The sequence below is a fragment of the Diceros bicornis genome, chromosome 22 (assembly GCF_020826845.1).
Source record: "Diceros bicornis minor isolate mBicDic1 chromosome 22, mDicBic1.mat.cur, whole genome shotgun sequence".
NCBI lineage: Eukaryota > Metazoa > Chordata > Mammalia > Perissodactyla > Rhinocerotidae > Diceros > Diceros bicornis.
Genome location: NC_080761.1, coordinates 26381151 through 26398979, shown reverse-complemented (window position 1 = coordinate 26398979; position 17829 = coordinate 26381151). Strand labels below are relative to the sequence as shown.

General features: G+C 43.1%; 1 protein-coding gene across 8 annotated transcripts in view; it reads right to left on the bottom strand.

Moving 5' to 3' along the window:
- Nucleotides 1-8470, bottom strand: part of SMARCA2 (SWI/SNF related, matrix associated, actin dependent regulator of chromatin, subfamily a, member 2) — a 173923-nt gene extending 165453 nt beyond the window's left edge. For 5 of the 8 annotated variants that reach the window (XM_058565719.1, XM_058565718.1, XM_058565725.1 and 2 more), the window contains exon 1: nt 8371-8470. The gene's annotated coding sequence lies outside the window, so the exon portion shown is untranslated. Of the gene's footprint in view, nt 1-6582; nt 6684-7641; nt 7809-8370 lie in introns of those variants that run through there. The other 3 variants (XM_058565723.1, XM_058565720.1, XM_058565724.1) reach the window with 3 other exon arrangements.
- Between the last annotated feature and the right edge of the window lie 9359 nt (nt 8471-17829).

Here is a 17829-nt window from a genome sequence, read left to right as displayed (position 1 = left end):
CACAAGAAGTAGCCATATCTCTAGAACTGGGACACTGCACTTGCTGTTCCTAATGGGGGAGCGAAGAGTGGGTAAGGAGAGCAGCAATGAAGATAAAGGAAATAAATCTACCAGAAGTTTCTTGTTTAGAGGCCAAGGTTGTCCGGATAGGTGATGAAACATTACTGAAGCCCTCGTGCTTCTTGGTCTGAGACGTGCAACTTTAAACAGTGCACAACATGATTTGTGCCACGGATAAAAACCGCACTGGGCTTAAAGTTAACATTCTACGTTGCTGGACCGAAACTCTAGAAAAGCATGGAACACATTTTTCTCATGGTTTTTCCTGTTGTTTTACCATTCAAAGTCGAAGATATTTTAAAAAGTGGTAGGATTAAAATTATGATCTGTTTGTTGGGCTTCTGTGAACTCTTCATCATTCAGTCAAGGAAACAAATTAGGATGTGGGCTGCTGCCCTTACTTTAAATAAATTGCCTTGGGATCGTCCTTGCCCAGAGTCAGACCTGGCAAAGGCTCTGAGGCAGCTCTGTGCAAGACAAAAGACAAGAACAAACTCTGCAGAGGCTAATTACTGCCCCGTGATCCCCAGGCACTGCCTGCACAGGAACCTGGCTCTCAACATTATCACCCCGAAGATTCCACGAGTTGCCTTCTTCGAAGAGTCTACCTGTGATGAAATTTGATGACCTCCTCAGTGAAGACAGCCAATGTTTCCACAAAAGGAAAAACTCTTTTAAAAAGGGAATTTATGAGAAAGTACTAGAAGCCCCTCAACAAAAAGCACTACAGCAGAGCATCTCTCTAACCCAGGGCTCATGTCCATTGGTAGTTATAAAGGTAATCATGGATAACTATCACTTCTAAAATTCAGTTGAACCCAAACTGCCAGGCAATTGGTCAAAATCAAACCAAACAAATCAAACCAACAAAAGCTAGTTTCAAAGCGTGACACCCTGAAATGTATCATGTGTATATTTCCATGGCTACTCATCCTTCCTAGGTTTTGTTAGGCCCCTTTGCAAGGCAACCCCATTTGGGATGCTGATAAAAATCAATGATAGCCACTTCCTCCTCTGTCTGCTAAGATAATTTTATTTATACACTAAACGTAGAAGAGTGTGAAGTACATACTTTAAACACCTTTCTGGTCGAGATGGCACACTTTGACTTAGCAGTAAAACTGGACCATTATATGCTGAATGAACCCTGGTTATGTGACAGACAATGAGCTTTGATATGGCCCACTTGCCCTGAATTTCACAGTAGCAACAAATCCAAGAATGAATCCTTTAAGTTCCCTGCAATTAAAATGAATAATGGCCATTTACGATTAAAAAAATCACCACACAGTGGATTTGACCTCTTTGAGTTTCAAGTTCCTCCTCTACAAAATAGGCATGACAGTAGCCAGCTACAGGCTCAATTTTGACATGAATCAAATAAAATATTAGCTATGAAGACACCTTGTGAGCTATTGTATAAAAATGTGCATTATTGTGAGGATTCTTATAACGGCTTCAATTCCCACTCTGAATTTGAATCCACAATCTGCCAGATAATTCTAAAATAGTTTTGGTGCATGAATTCATTGCTCAAAACTTCTGAGAGACAAACCTCCAATACACACTGGATAAAATATTCACACAGCCTGAAAGTCAAGTCTTTCTAACATCTCCAACTTTATCTTCTGAAAATTCTCCCCAACTGGAACCTCTTGCCCTGGGCAACCAGGTCAAAATAGGTACACTGGTCTACACACAGGTTCTCCAGCCTCACACGTCCCCGCCATCTCAGGGCTTTCTTCTGATCTCAGATGATCAGCACCCACCACCCCCACCCCTGCCCTCCTCCAGAGGCAAACCTACCCCATCTTGAATACTTTATCTATCCCATGGACCCAAGAGGGCTTACCCTGATCTCTCCCTATATCACTTGGCCTGTGCTATTTGCTATTCATATGTTTAAACGGTCAGGTACATTCTTTAAAACACATCAATTTTCCATTGCAGATCATTTATTTTTTACAGAATTTTGGACTTTGCTTAATAGCAGTTTAGTACATGTAGGAATACAGCACAATAAACCAAAAGAGAGTTGCAAATATTTGCAAAGCTATTATGTGCCCAGTTCAACAAAGCACAGGGAGAAGAAATGGGAGAGGGCTTTCCTCATGGACATTCAATTTCCAAGCTCAATGACATCTCCCAGGGGATGGCAAAAACCGGAATATACAACATCAAGGAGGTAAAGAAACATACAGCCGTCCTAAAGAAAGAAAACCACAATCTAAATACAAACTGATAGAGAATGCCCCTTGGACTATCGTTAACCTGTAAACCAACATACCCCAGTCCATTTGGTCAGGGATTTTTTTCTATTTTTAAGTAATTTTAACTCCCCAATTCTGAATTCAGTATTAAAAAAAAATGGAAGAAGGAGTTATAATTATATTTAATGGTTTTTAAACTTTAAATTTATTTCAACTTCTCTGGATTCCACTCATCAATTTACAAAAGGGCCAGCGCATATTTAAATTAGGTCAGTTTCTAAAAAGTTTCTAAAACATGACTGCTTGCATAGAGGTAGATGATATGTTGGTATAAGATTGATGCTTAAGTTGATGCTACATCTAAAACTACAGTAGAACATTGTGATTTTTTAAACGTTTTACATTACAGAGACATATAGCCTGATTATAACTGAATGTCCAGGAAGTCTTATATAACTAAAAAAAAAATCACGATTCATAGTAGCCTCCAGTTACATAATAATGTATTACAAATCCAGAAGTCTAGAAGGGCATCACTCACGTCAATGTTTCAGTCAAAAATCCCGTATTCCATATCCAAAGCATCATTCCAAATGAGTGAATTAATAAGTCGTTTATATCCAACACTTAAAAGCTCCAGCTATTTAGCTCCTGAATTTCATCAGCTCTATTATATACTTTGCTAAAGTTTAATTATTCAAGTATCTTTAACTTTACCTTTAGGACTTGTATTACTTAAAAGCTCTCTCTAATATATCTTGAACACTTTCAAGGAAAACTACTTTATTAATATGAGAAAAAATAAAGTCATAATAAACAGTAATAAAGTTGTAAAGTTTTCCAAACCCCAGTTGCAAGATCCCATTTAACTTGGTGATAAATATCTCAGGCAAATAAATATGTTATCTTTTACAATGACTCTGGCAAAACTAAGTTTTAGACTCCTATATTCCCTGGTAAATACAAAGTCATGATTTTCTACGTAGAAAAAATAAACAACACCCCAGGCCTTCCTAAATACTCTACCGAATAGCTTACTACCTTCTGTATTTTCTATTCTCAACCTCTTATGGAATGATCCAGGACTTTATTAACTGGCTAGAGATGAAATTTCCATAATACAAACTCTTCCAAAGATGATAGAAAACTCAGCATCCTCTATTGGTCAAAAACAATCTATAGAACACATTTAAGGAAAGGGAGCAATTAACTCAGCATCCTCTATTGGTCAAAAACAATCTATAGAACACATTTAAGGAAAAGGAGCAATTTAGAAGATAATTCTTTTACATAAAAAAGTGACAAGAAAAAAATCAGAAGTAGCTCCCAAATGTGGCTTTTCACATTAGGGAAATTTTCTCATCTGTTCACCAGAAATACTGCAGAAGAGAAATGTGACTCATTCATAGAGCTTTCTAAGGCCACTCATGTTAAGCAACAAATTGTCCACGACTTCCCTTAAAATCATCTTGACCAGAAACAGTGAGAATCAAAACTTCTGGTGGTTAAATCAAGACGTACCAACACACCCTCCATACCCTAGTGCTGGGAAACACTAAGTGTTATATTTGTGATAATTCAGTTGTTCTCATGGCACCGTATCAAGATGTCATAAATAGTGATTTATTATTTCTCAGGAGTATCAAAAACCTGCTGACCTAGGAGAGTTTGACAAAGGAGTTGTTTACAAAGGAAGACTTCTAAAGGGGGGAAAAAACATGAAAACACTGGAAGACAGCACCACTTTTATAATTTATGAAAGTTTTCTCTTTTATGGTCTTGTTCCAATACATAATAAGCCTTTAAAATGAAATGTCAAAATATCACAGTAATATAAGGGGTCTCACAATTATCTCCCAGAAAAGAATGAGATGTTCTTTCATACTGCTCTGTAAAATGACCTGTCTTAAACCTAATCAAAGAAAAAAGTTTGAAATAATTATTTGTCAAAGTGTTACTTTCTAGCTATACTGTCAGAAATATTTTAAACACAGTTCGAGCATTAACAATATACAAGAACAGGCAATTTTTTTTTTTTTGGTCAATTCCAAGCCTCAGGTGTTGGTCAAAGCACTTTTCAAGAAACTTGACGAGAGAAATGCTCAAAAACCACTTTAAAAACGAACAAAAGAAAAGATCTAAGGCTGCTTTGAACACACTCTTGTGGTGAATATTTTCTGTGAAACACCACAGTGCAGCGAGTCCCGAAGCTAGGATGGAACTGATGTAATTCAGAAGAGAAAGGCTGCATTGAAGGAAGCACCCCCTCACCTCTGCCAATTCTTCAAGGGTTCTCATAGCGGAAACTCCTAATTTATTTTACAATGTTCTTTACCAATAAGGCATCTCTCTTTAATGCCCCCAACAAAGGAGATGGACCTTGGTCTACAGGTTTGATTTTTTTCCTCAGTCCACTTCAATTAACATTTTTTTGTACCTGGTAGGTATCTACAAACCCCCTCTTTCCAACAGCAAACATTTGAGTTGTCAGGGAGCTTAAAAAAAAAAAAAAAAAGTCCGGGAGAATAAAAGGGCAATTAGATTCCTAAAAGAGAAAGTGTGTCTCAATTTGCATAACAATGCACCAACTTGGATTCAAACCTGCCACACCTCTTAAAAGCACCAATGTGCTAGAAGTAGGCTGGAAGCCTACCAAGTCTAGTGTTGGCAAACAAACCAGGGGTAGTGGTCTCCCAAATAACTAGTGGAAGGTATTACTGAAACATTCCAATATGCATATATACGTGTATATACACACACGTAACATTGGCATGGCTTTATTTTAGTACAGCCCTCAAGGGTTTCTGAGTGTAGATGGTTAGGAATTTTCTTCTACTCAACCCGCAAGCAACAATCTTTCTGTTCATACAAGCATTCTGTTCCCACAAATATGGCACAACCAGGTGTAAATTAAAAAGTCTTTGGAAATGGAATTTTAAAATTTAACTCTGCAATTGGTAACGCACAGACGTTAAAAATAACCCCTCCCGGTAGTCAGACAAACGTGTATCCTTAACGTCCTCCTTATGTTCTAACATTACACATACTTGGGAATACAGCCTACATAATGCCCAGGAGACAATGATGACACCTCTCCATAAAATACTGACCCGGGTCGCTTTACTTTTTCAAAAGCACCAAACTCCATCAGGTTAGGGAGGAGGGAAAAAAGGCGACAACCTTGCAAAACTCTCCCAAAAGTTATATAAACAAAGGAAGGGAGAAGCCCAGTATGGGCTTTGCACCCATGTGCTACTAAATTACATAACACCCGGTGCAGACATGAAAGAAGGAATGGATTCTGCACAACACCCCCATTTCCCTCGACTCCCAAGCCTGTCTCCTTCTCTTAAAAAATCCGAACGCCTGGCAAGACCAAGTGGACGACTTGGAATATTAATTTTATTGCTGGAGTAAATCCTGCGAGAGTTGGAGGCACGTTTAGGCCCGAAGTTTGAATGTGCAACAACCCCAAGGCGCAGCGACTCCACTCTCCGGACCCGGAGGAGAAAGAACTGACAAGCGACAGCAGCCAGCAAGGCCTTCTTTTTCCCTCTCACGGTGCCTCCCGCTGGAAAGTTTTCCACGCAATCGATCGGAAGACAAGGAGCCCGTTTCCCCCGCCTGCCTGACTTTGCAGGAAAGGCGAGCCGGCAGACCGGAGGGGGCCGGCAGGGAGAGCTGGAAAGCTCCGCACACAGCGGGGGGCGGCGGCGCAGGCTGCTTACCTGGGGGACGCCGAACAAAAAGAGGCGCGGGGCTGGCCGAGCCTGCAGTGGCGGCGCGGCCCGCGACCCAGAGCGGGTCTCCCCGCCCGAGCCCTAGGCCCGCGCCCGAGCCCGCGGCCCGGCCCCCGCCGCCGCTGCCGCTTCCTCCCTCGCGCGCGTCATGTCACGGCGATCAAACATGTCTGTGTGCGCTTCGCTGCTGTGACTTCCTGATTCTCTGCCGCTCGCGCGCGCACACTCACACTCACACTCACAGCCACACGCACACGCCACCCCCGCCTGCCCCCGCCGCCAAACCTCGCCTTGTGCTCCCCCGGCTCCCGGGGAGGGCGCGGGCAGGAGCGGCTGCCGGCGCCGCTGCTCCCGACGCACTGGCCCCGGCGCGCACAACACACACTCACACTCACGCGCAGACACACTCGCGCCGGCCCCGAGGGCGCGTAGACGCGAGCCGCGGGAGCCCGCCGCCCCCTCCCAACCCCCCCCACCCTACTTAGCAGCCTTGCCAAACTTTTTTTTTCCTGCCTGATCCACGTCCAACTTCCCTCCACCCCACCCCCCAGTCCGGCCAGCCCCGCGCTCACCAGGATCTGCTGCAAGCGGCAACCCGGATAAAAATAATAATGCAATCCAGGCGGCGGAGGCGGGAGCGAGCGCGCAGACACTGGCAGGAGGCGATTTCCCCGCGTGTACCGGAAACCGGCCCCAGTGCCCGGACCAGGGCGCGGGTGTCCCCTGGAGCCCGCACTGCTGCGCCCCGCCCCGCGCGGTGCAACTGCCCCCAGGCTGCAAGGCCTGGTGCGGGGCACCCGGGGCACCAGGATCGGTGTGCGCCCCGCGGCCGGAGGACGCCTAGGGGTTGGCGCGCAGGACCGATTATTTGGGGAAGTGCATCGCGACACCTTTGCAGATGGCATGGCCGTGTTTTGCAACGCAAACGGGAGGAGGAAAGACGGCCAATGGAGGGAGAGAGCAGAGGAAGGGGTAAACCAGGTTGGGATGGGAATAAAGCAAACTCGAAAGCAGGGAGCGAAAAGGAAGGGGTGCGTGTCATCGTTGGGAGGAGGCTCCCACCCGGTCTCCCCGCCTCCCGCCCTCGCCACCCACCCCCCACTCCTCTCCCCCACCCCCCCGCAGCCCTTCCCTTCTCCGGCGAACACCACCGCCGCTGCCCGGGTGCGCGCGGGTCCTGTTTGTGACAGTCAGGCAGAGAGGATTATCCGGATCATGGCCTCCCCGGCCCGCAGCCACGGCGGCTCTCCCGGGCCCCAGCGAGCCCCTAGCTCCCGGACGATCGCGGACGACCCACGCCCGCGGTTCCCGCGGCTCAAGCTAGGGGAAGACGCAAAGCAAAACAAACCCGGGGACGGGGAGGGCAGGGTAACTGAGCCCGGCGGGCACCCCGACCTCCTTCTTCGTAGCCTCCTTCCTCCCTCCTAGCAGTGCGGCCCGGGCCGGACACCCAGAACTTCAACATCCGAGCCCGCGCGGCCGCCAGGTACCAGGGGCAGGGACGTCCGCAGAGCCCCGGGTGCAGCACCCCTGCAGCCCCTTCGCCTAAAGGCCTCCCTACCGGTCAGCGTCCCCATCCCCGCCCGAGGGAAAGCGCAAAGTGGAGGTGACACCTCCGATCCGGCACGCACCGGCCCCGCGGCAGTGGCTGCCGCCTCCTCGGCGCGCCAGCTCAGGCTTCTCCCGCCGCGATCCGCTCGCTTCTCCGCAGCCGGAGCCCTTTAAACAAGTCCCCGGGAAGCGGGTGGCAGCCGCGTTCGTTGGCGCCTCGCCGCCAGCCTGGGCTTCTCGCCCTCCTCTCCCGCTCCCCTTCCAACTCTTCCGGGAGGACTGCTTGGGATGAATTGTCGCGTTTCCATCCTCCTCCCCTGTCCTCCTGCCTTCCCCCTCCGCCTCAGTCCCCCACCCCCGGCTTTTAAGGGGATGGGGGGATTGCAACCTTGCCGAAGGTGTGTGTGTTGCAACCTTGAGTTGGCAGCGCATCGCCGACTGGCTACCCAGGGTCAAGGCTGTGGTTTGTTGGGATTTTTCCCCCTCGCCTCCTTGAAGTAGTAATTATTACTGTTATTATTAGAACAGCAAGGTTCGGTTGAAACTTTCCCGTTTCTCCCACCGCCGCCCTGGAGCTGTCGTTAGAGCATTCCACCTGAGGCCCGCGGGGAGGAGGCGGGCTTTTTTGTGGTGGCGGTTGGCCCGCCTGTTTGTTTTGGTCTCCGTGCATGCACAATAAATAATAATTAGGATAATAATGAATAATCCCCAGCAAAGGCGGCGCGGTCCCGGAGGGGTTTGTGCGGCGGCGGCAGCGGGGAGACCGGAGGGAGGGGAAAGAGGAAAAAGGAGTTGTAAGTTATATTTACCTTGCTCGCGAGGAGTGTGCTGGCTGAATCTCTTCCCTCTCTGAGTCACCCAGAGTACAGAAACAGAGGGAGAGAGGACTAGATTATGAATATGACTTCATTGATGACAGCCATCCCCTCCTCTTCCTAAACTCGGGCTCCGCCCCGCGTCCCACCCTCGCCGCCTCCACGGGCGCCGGAAGACGCACCGCAGTTGGCCCCACGCGCCGCTCCTCCCTGCCCGCCCGGGCGCGGGTTGGCGGGACGCGCCTGTCACTCGCCCCGCTCAGCGACTCCGGGAGCTCGGGGGGAGGAGGGGGCGGTGTGCAAGAATGTGGCTCGAGACAGCTCTACTGTATGCGTGGATCCGTGTGTGTCTGCAAGGCGCCGGCTCTCGGGCCGTGTTTGTGCCTGGAGCAGAGAAACTGCGCAGGACGCAGGCAGCCCCAAGCCCTGATGGAGTTGGGCGCCGGTTATCCCTCTCCTGGCAGTACTCTTCCAGGGGCGCTGCCGAGCTCCTCCGGGGAGTCTGGGGAAGCAGAGCAGGCAAAGCGAAAGGGAGGGCAGCCGTAGTAATAGCGCGTAGTAGTTTGGGGGTATGTGGAGAAGGTGCTGGAATTTAACTGTGCCTCCGCCTGCCAGAGCCAGCCTGCAGAGGGAAAGGGAGGGGACAAGGGAAGGGCTCTGAGTGGCACCAAAGCTGTTTGTGACACAGTGTTGACCATGAAAAAAAACAGGCATTGTCGTGCCGGCTGAAACTTTTTCTCCCCCGTCCGTCCCCCGCCCAAGGCAGTAATTATAAATCTGCCCCCACTCTCCCCCGTAAAAAGGAAGGCCGGCACAAAGAACATTCCTGCCAAATCTGTCTCTTTTCTAAAGGATTGCAAGCTTCCAAATGCCAACGAGGGAAAAACAGCTGAGAGGCTGAACGCCTTATAAATAAAGAAGCCTGCCCTAACCCCTCTGTTTACTTGTGGACCAGACACAGCCCTTGAACCTTCCCTTACCTGTCATCTTCACGTAAAATATATACAAAAATATGGAAAAACAACCCCTTGGGGGCGGGGCGGGCGGGTTAGGGGGCAGTGGAAGCATGGCATCTGCATTTGATTTAAGAAGGGGAATAAATCTCTTATTCTCTACACACCATAGTCTCTTCTCTCCCACCCCACAGTTAAGACCAATTAAGGCTACCGACGGTAAACTGCTGGTGTTTTGCGGTTTTGAGACCTCTTGTTTCAATTTTCCGTGAAATACAGCACTTTGGCCGGACGATAGGTCAGTGTTTGCTGAGACAATTTTATTTTTAGCTTTATGAAGTGTGAAAGAATGTTAGGAGATTTTAAATCAGGGGCCTATTATTTTAGACTCAGATTAATGTAGGTGCTGGATTCTTAAAATTAAAACTGTTCCTGTATGGTAGTGTTATGAAAAGTATGATTTATCCCTTATTTTGTAATGTACTGGTTTAAATTAGTCATTCAAAGTGCACTGTGACTATTTAGTTGAGGATTTTTCCCCCTAGAGTAAAATCCTACTTTAAGACTATTTTACTGTTGCAAAATTAACTCTATTTGAGCAGTTGAGTCTGAAATGCAGTTCTAGGATGCTTAAAACTATGCACTGGATACGTTGAAGACAAGAAGCAATGGAAGGAACACCAAAGCCCTCATGTGGTCATTAAGTGGCTGGAATTGTTTACGTTGCTGGTCCACTGCTGGCAGAAGTAGAATCTGCAAGGGCACCATTGGGTGGCCAGGGGTGTCAATGGTCACCCACCCTGTAGGTTTCTCAGGCCTTGTTCCTTGCTTGTCAACTTTAGCTTCATAATTTTCTCTCTATTCCAAAGTGAACCTCAAAACAACAAAAGATAACCCATCTCAGAGAAATAGAATATAGCATGCCCTGAAGAATCTGTTGTAAGAACTTGTTTTTCTGCCTGAGGATATGCCAGTGTAACTATTAGCTGGGAAATATACGGCAAGAAATTTTAAACAAAATTAGCAATGTAGTAAAAATATAACTTCTAACTGCCTAATAAAATGCAACTATTAATATAGCCAGATAACCTAGTTGCCTATAAAAGGGCTTTAACCTAATGGCAATGCTTATTACATTAGGTAATATTAGGTTTTAATTTTTTCAGGCCAAATTTGTTTCCGTGGCATGCCAAACTCCCATGCCGATTTTCGTAAATTGATGACTTCACCTTTATTTCCTTGTGAATGAGTGCCCTTTATTCCTTTACGATTCCACGTTCATCTGCCATGCCAAATTTCAAAAAGAGAGCAATCATCTTAGTAAGACACTGGAGGAAGAGGCTGGCTATTCTTTCTGGCATTTTGTCAGAGGGAAAATAAAGAAGAAAACACTCCCTTTGTTACATGTGTATATTCTTCAGCTCATATAAAATTTTGATGCAGTACTTGGAAGGATTGGTATCCATGCATTATATGCACAACTTTGGGAATTGAAAAATAAAATCTATTGCTAGGAACAGAGATTAAATATAGATATTGCATCTCCTTTTCCTTTCACATTGGTCTAAGAAAGCACTACCTTCTTCCTTCAGGTCTGTCCTCTGAAGAATCCTCTTTTCTGTAGCTTGCACTTCAGCAAGTAGAAGTTTTATAAAATAAGGCCTATGCTCAGGAGAAATGAAAAGGCAGCACCATTTACTCAGTAAGAAAAGAAGTTTGTAGAACATATTGCATGAGCTTCATCTCTGAGATAAAGCTAAATTTAACAAGTGATGTTAAGGAGGAAAATGATGGGGTTCTTTTGTTTTGCAGAAAATCACACAAAAGCAAATATGGTTGGAGGCTAAAAGGACTCCAGGAGGCTGCACGGGATGCTAGATTCACATGAAGCTTTTCCTTTTGGACTTTGATGAGTCATAATGTATTCTCTGAACTTGCTTTTCTCTTTCTAGTTTGGCATCAAGGGATAGAAGTCACTTTTTCGTGTCTGTATGGCCACATTCACTTGTTATATAAGTCTGCTTTGGATCATGTTCTGAATAGAGTAGATATTGGGTTTGAAAACTGGTATCTTGTTACAACACCCCCATAAAGAAAAACTCCATGCACAAAGTTAGGAAGCTTCTACTCCCACCAGGCAAACTGTTCATGCCGGGTGAAATGTTGCCTGGCTTCAAATAGGAGCAAGTAAGACTATTTAGGAAATGAGTACTTCATCTACAGTAATGGAAACAAAACTTTGACAAAGTGAATCAGCCGACATTTAATTTAGTGGAGAGTTTAGAATTAGCAACTAAATTTATTACAGAAATAAACACTCCTCTCTCTCCTTTTTTCCAAACCACAGTCTCAATAGATTCTGTTTCTCCACAATCATCCCTCCAAAGTACCACCCCAATTCTGTTTGTGGTCATATCACTCTCTATCCTAAGAGTCTTTGTCTATTCCCGATCCATTATCTGATAAATTTCAGACTTCTTAGCATGCCATCCAAGCCTGTGTATGTTCAGATGTCTGCCAGCCTTGTTGACCTCATGCAATTGCCTGAGTTCTGGAAACCTGGTCCACCTTCTGGTTCCTAAGGGGCCATGTTGGATATACTTCCCGCAGACTGAAATGTGGGTTCCCAATCCACATCCTCCAAGACTCAACTCTGGCCCAGCAGCCTTCCAGTGGCCCTCCTTACCCTCCCCAGGCAAAGGAAGCCACTTGTCCTACTCTGCTCCCATAGCAACCTGTGTGTACCTCCGTTACAGCACTTATCACTTTGATGCGATTATTTCTTTGGTATCCTCCACTAGATGGCTAGTGCCTGGAGGGTGCAGAGCAAGTTCAATTCATCTCTGAAACCTGAGCAATTAGCCAGATGCCTGGCATGTTGTATGTTGTTTAAAAAAAAAAAAAAAAAAACTTTGTTGAATGGAAGGATGAGAGATATATATGAAAAATATCTGCAATAGAGAATTTAGCAGGTCTTCTTTTATTAACCATCATGTTAATGAACAAGATTACTAAGTATTTAGAATCTTTATGTTATTTTCCAAGCTGAGAAGGCTGATATGCTTTTGGTTTTCCCTTTTGCTTTGTTTTGGGTTTTTTTTGTAGGGGGAGGTAGGATGTGAAGTGAAGCTACAGCTCTTGCAGTCACATAAAGAGCATGGAAGGGAGGTTTTGTTTGGTTCATTTTTAAATTAGTCTAGGAGTAACATGAGTGTGTACATGGCAATTGTTTAATAGAGTAGTAGTAATTATAATAGCAGCTTGCTTTTATTTCTTCTTTAAATCAGATGCCAGTGTTTGTGCAGAGACCTCTATATATGCCATTTAATCCATTTGACCCTGTGAGATATGTGATATTATCCCCATTTCGCAGATGAAGACATGAGAGGCAGTAAGTAATTTGCCTAAGGCAGGGGTTTTCAAAGTAGAGTGGGCAAGACAATTCATTGTGATATGGCAAGAACGTTAGAAATTTTATTTCTTTTTCCTTTAATGATTAAAAAATGTAATGATGTAATGACCCCCCACCCCCCAAAAAAGAGCTTTATAAATGTTTATTATACTCATTGACCCTAGAACCTTTACATGGTCCCTAAGGAAACTGGTTGTGTGTCAAGTATTGTACCTAAGGAATACTTAGAGAAGTGTCATAGGCAGAGGGGTGATAGTGGTGTCCCCTTTGGTTTTTTTCACTTTCATGGCATTGACATTGCCTAAAGTTTACATCTTTCACAAGATTATATTACCTGCTTTTAACCAATCAACCCTCTTATTTGGGAAGCAAGTGGCTTGAGAAGAGTCCTTCAGAGAAATCGAAGATTGAGATAAATCTGATAATGCAAGCACAGGTGAAAACCAAGATCAAATCTTCAAATATGCCACTTTAACAACTAAGAATTCTTTGCCAGCCATATTGAGAAGTGAAAACAATGGTGGTCTAATTAGATCTGACAAGACATAGGTCAAAACATTCACAATTATCCAAGAATAGTTGAAATTTGGATTGATATTAACTGTCATTAATGCTGAATTCTGACCTAAGCATATATTTTGCCTTGAGCTATTAATAGTATGATATCATGATTAGCAAGATATTTAAAATTTTTCTATCATCTTCACCTCATTCTTTTATAACTTCCTTTTTGTGTATGTTTTATTTATTTATTTATCTTTTAAATTTTATTTATTTTTTTCCCCTCAAAGCCCCAGTAGATAGTTGTATGTCATAGCCGCACATCCTTCTAGTCGCTGTATGTGGGACGCGGCCTCAGCATGGCCGGAGAAGCAGTGCATCGGTGCGCACCCGGGATCCGAACCCGGGCCGCCAGCAGCGGAGCGCGCACACTTAACTGCTAAGCCACAGGGCGGCCCTTGTGTATGTTTTATAATTCACTTGATATATTAACACTGAATACATATATTATGAATAAATATACATAAATCATGCTTTATCTATCTGGTTTTCTTCCCCCGCCCCCTTTATCTACAAGGAGAATGTGCTCAAACAACTTGGAGATGACTAAACGATGAAGTCCGAATTTTTAACCCAGCTTGGTAAAACTCCAGGCTCCGAGTGATCTTTGTTGCTCATGTAAAAACTACCCAATAATTTGTCATCAATACAGGATTCTTAATGCATTATGGGGCGGGGGGGGGGGCAGGTGGGGGCAGGTGGAATATAAATGATCTTTGGAGCATTTGGGAATCTCTTGGAACTATGTTCAAAATTCCAAGATCATGTTAATGTGCACTTTCTGCAGAGAGCGTCCATACATTTCATCAGATTCTCAAGAGGATCTTCCTCAAAGGGGGTAAGAGTTACTGATATAGAGATGTCATCTGCATTAATGATGCAGGTTACTTTTCTGATAAGAAATTAATTCTCTCCATGACTTTTATAAAACTATGTGCCCATTTTATATGTCCAGACATGTCTAACCTTAGAAAACCCTATAGAACTCAACATTTCTCTAGATAATTCAAATGCATTCTAACTGTCCAAAGGAAAGCTTCATTTGTCTCTGGAGATAGGCTTTCTGAGGATAGTTTCATTCAAAGGATTTTCTCAATAATACTTCATGCTATATTGTTGATTAGACAAGAAAGGATTTTATAAATGTCATCAGTATGTCTTTGAGGCTTTGACACATCTTTGGGCAGTTGTACCCTAGTTATCAGAACATGAATTTGGAGTCTAAAAATTTTTTATTGTCATAAATTGTTCAAATATTTTAACTTTAATTTGGCAGGCTGTTGCTCTCGCTGCCCTTTGATTTGTACTGTGTTTCTCTGAATGATAATGTGATCCTGTACCAATGTGACACCGTAGCTCATCTCGAAGCCCCTCAACCAAATGCCACTGCAGTAGGATATGCTGTATCCATCTCCCATGTTGTTTTATTAAATTTGATTGTAGTATTTTGTTTTCAAACCACCTTCAGCTATGACTGGACTTATCTCTTCAGTTACCACTCATTGCCGTTTATTTATGTGTGACCCAGCTTGACTGGCCTGACATCACCCACCAGATTCTTACTTCAAGTTCAGCACACAAAAGCAAAATCTGCTGTTGTCTTGTTTCAGTCATTTTCTATGCTCGAAGTTCTATGTAAATTCAAGAGAAGAGTAGAAAATAAGCCAGGAACATATAAAAACAGAAATAACCACTAAAATTACCTTAGATGGCTCTTTAAAGAAATTGAGATAAATAATCTGCTTTGGGGAAAAAAAAAAGTCAGTCTCTCCACAGGTGGGGATAAAATACATTCCACAACAATATGGCTCTATTTTAGTTTTCAATGGTGTTACCAGGCAGAAAGGGATGAATATATAACACAAGTATACGAAGTTTCGGGAAAGGGTTGTGAGCATCCGGATTCTGCATGGGGCAAGGTTTAATGCTGGGCCCGAAGCTGTTATCTCCCCTTCAGATAAACTCAGCTGAACAGTCGCTGACTTCAATGAGTGTTGGGCATAAAGGAAAAGCTCACATTTGGTCTGGAATTTTGCATATTCAATTGCTTATCTTACCAGAGAGATTGTGATATCTGTTGGAATTTTACTATTTCAAAGACTACTTGAGGCCTTTTGGTAATCAACTTTCCTTAAATGTAGGGGAAAATAAGGGATGTGCTGAAAAGGTAAAAGAACATCATAACATACAATATCTTTTGTTTGTTTAATTCTTATGACTTAGGGTTTGGGAGTATGTCTGAATCTTATAGAGGTTTACACCTCACACTCTACCTATACTTTATTGAACTACTTAAAAAACACATCCACCTATCAGGGGCATTTTTCCTTATGGGACACCTCAATTTTCTGACGTGATTTATTCCCTGGCATTAATGACTGAAACCACCATTACCTGATATTCTGCAGGTCCCATGGACCCCATCCATGTTTATTATTTTCCTAAGAACTTAAGACCAGAATGCTGAGCTGTTATTTCTAATGCAAAATAATAAATTACTACTTATCAATTGATAAGTTGTGAAATAGTGAAAGCAAATAGTGAAAGCATCATTTAATGATCTGGATAAGTGACCATTTATTCTTTCAAACAGCCTACAAATGCTAATATCCATGGTCTTTGAGTTGTCACAGACTATACATCAATGTCTTACTTCAAATGGTAACATTATAACTTCTTATAGTAGTCCCTGGTTTAAAAAATACATACCAATCTCAGGACCTCTTTCCATGCACAAAGTAAACATAAAATACTAGAACACATGGTTGAATGGACTGCCCATGGCCACCTACCAAGATTAGAATCTTGGTCTTCTCACTCCCAGTCAGTACACCTTCTACTATACCACACTGCTTCCCTTTTAAAAGAAAAAAGTCTCCAAGTTCATGTTCTTCAGCGCAGTAATAGCCATCAATGCCCAGCTGAAGAAATGGGCCTAGCACTATCCATTGCATGCTATCAAATTTATGTTCATAGACTGTGGCTTTCAAATTGTTTTAATACCTACTCTCAGTATGAAAAGTATTATATATCATGACCCAATATACACATACTTAGGTACATAGTGAATTGTATCAGTCAGGGTCCAACCAGGAAATTAGGGGAATTTCATTCAGGAAATTGGTTACACAGGGGATAGAAGAGCTGAGAAGTCAAATAAAGAATTGAAAGTAGTGACAGCAAGAAGTCACCATTACCCCTAAGCTGGGGGAACCAAGGGATGAGGCAGAATTAACAGAGCCCAGAGACCAGGGTTTCCTTGTGAAATCTGAAACCACGATGGTTCTTAGTTAGAGCCACGGTGGAGATACAGCTGTTGCTAGAGATGCAGCTAGAGGCAGAAAGAGAAGGGAGGAATACCCTGTCTTCTCTTCCCTCTATCCTCCAGCTGTCCTTTCTCTTGCCAGTGCCTCCTATGGATGACTACAGTAGCCTTACAGAGGCTGAACAGAAGAGCGAGGAATGGATCTGAGGGCCCACAGACACAGTAACTAAAACAAAGTTTCCTAAAACAGTACTTACCTTTATTAAGAGCAATGCTCTCTGAAGTTAATATTTTCTATTCTATTTCTTTTTTATGTTGCACACACCCCGCTATAACTCATAATTCACAGTGAGTTGAAAAACACTTTAGACCAATAGGAAATACATATTTCAGGAACTTTTTGCCCTCATCTAAATATTCAGCTTTTAGGTCAGGTTATTAAAGCTTGTGTCTCATGATCAGGAATTTATGGATTATATTATATGAATCTTAGTAAAATAAAAATTTCCACCAGGCTCCCATACTTGGACCATCTTTTTTGGTATGTGGATATCAAATAAGTAGTGATGGATGACAATGAAACAAATCAACCCCAGTTCTTATTTTTCCACAGATAATCAGATATTATATTTTTTCACAGATAGCCAGATATAAATATTTATCAATTTCTTTTACTATTTTTTCTAAATGGATATCATAATATAGCAATAATAGTTACAATTTTATAACAGAATCATTCTTTATAAGTCATTTTTACAGAGATACTGGTAGCACACAAACCAGAGTTAGTATGTGTGAGCATATCCCCCCAAATTGTCATAAGATATTAAATGTAAAATTTAACCAACATTTAAAGCCAATTAATAACATAAATATATCTAAAATTGCATATGCAACAGTTTTAGAATTTTGGAAATCTAGTAAAATAGACACACTTTCCTAATTCAAATTAATAACAAAATTTTAGTTCATGATGATATTTTTGTGTATCAGGTCACATATTATGCTAACAGCAAAATCCATAAAATTGCTACTTTAGTGAGAATTTAGACTGTAAAATTTGCTAGTAACACTTCCAGGATCCAAGGTTTTAGTAGACTCATAATGGATTTGTTGGTTGCCAGTCATTGTCAAGGGTATAGTATCTGGCCTATGCTAATTTGTGTATTTAGGGTGTTTTTGAAAACTGGACAAAACTACCTAGAAACTATTTCCATCTAAGACTCTATCTATTAACACAAACATTGAAAGAGAAAATCAAT